We start from the raw sequence: 1,281 nt of genomic DNA, 5'->3' as shown, positions 1-1,281 counted from the left end.
AGACTGAGTTGGGGAACCCAGCAAGGCCTTTGTGTCCAGATTCTTCTTGGCCTCTCTGAGCAGCATTCCTTCCTTCTGGGTGTGGCGCAGGGCACTCTCTGGAATGGGGGTCTTATGACCTGCAGTCAAACAAGGTAGATCAGATGATTTCTTTATCGCTAGTTTTTACACAGAATATTTTTAGGTTTTTGGTTGTCTTTGGGGAAAAAGGGTTCTAGTTTCCTATGACCTGCCTTGGTGAAGAGGGATTCTAGTTTCTGTGGCTACCTTAGGGGAGAATGGGACTAAGAGATGAGGCTGTTTCTGAGGACTTCATTTGGGGGTACTGTTTTCTGGGCCCAACAATTAACATTGAAACCATGGCCAATAGCACTGTAACTCATGCCTGAGGGAAGCTTAACTAACACACAAATATTTTCTCTCATGGCATATCACAGCCATCTTGCACTTAGGAACCCTAGACAGCACTGTAGCACCATGCTTGAAAGCCATTTTAAACAGTGAAATTACCACCCAAACCCACAAGAATGTGAAAAATATGGCATTAAATAGACCACAAAAATGATACTGTTAACTCATGAGAACTGAAACAAGAAAGCAGAGTACCTTCGTGTTTGTCATCTGCTGGGGACTAGCACCTTGGGCAACTCAATTTTTCTGCCACTCTGTGGAAGTCTTCAAATGACTGTGAGAGCTTTGTGAATATTGATTTGGGGGTTACAAATAAATTTTGGTGGATTCTCAAATATGGAATCTGTGAATTATGAGGATTGGCCGTATGTGAAAGATTCACAGGTAACATAGAGAGAGAGAAAAGATAGGAAGCTGGAAGAGTGAGGAAGGGTTATGTCAGGCTGACTTCTTAGCTTAGGTGTTTCAACCTAAGTTAAGAATGGGCATAAGATAGCGGCATTGAAGGATTTTAAGCTGAATAATAAGAGTGTGTATCTGTTTTATAATGATCACTCTGTTTATGTGTTGTGGGGAGAGAGGAGTGTGGTGTGAGGGAGAAGTTGAGACTTATCACCAGGCTATAGCAATAATTCCGGTAAGAAGTTATGAGGCCTGTCCTGAGGAAGTGGCAATGGGCCAGATGTGAGGGGGCTGGGCATGGTGGCTGATGCAGCATAAAGGATAAAAGAAGAGGAATCAATGTTGACTTTCTGGGTAATGGAGGTGCCATGTACTGGGATGAGAATTAAAAGAGACAGAACCAGTTTCAAGAGGAAAATAAATGAAGAATTAAGTTTAGCTGGGTTGAGTTTTAGTTGCCTATAGGAT

The sequence above is a fragment of the Propithecus coquereli genome, unplaced genomic scaffold (assembly GCF_000956105.1).
Source record: "Propithecus coquereli isolate 6110/MARCELLA unplaced genomic scaffold, Pcoq_1.0 Scaffold226, whole genome shotgun sequence".
Taxonomy (NCBI): Eukaryota; Metazoa; Chordata; class Mammalia; order Primates; family Indriidae; genus Propithecus; species Propithecus coquereli.
The sequence above is the reverse complement of the archived record's forward strand: the minus strand, read 5'-3'. Positions refer to the sequence as shown.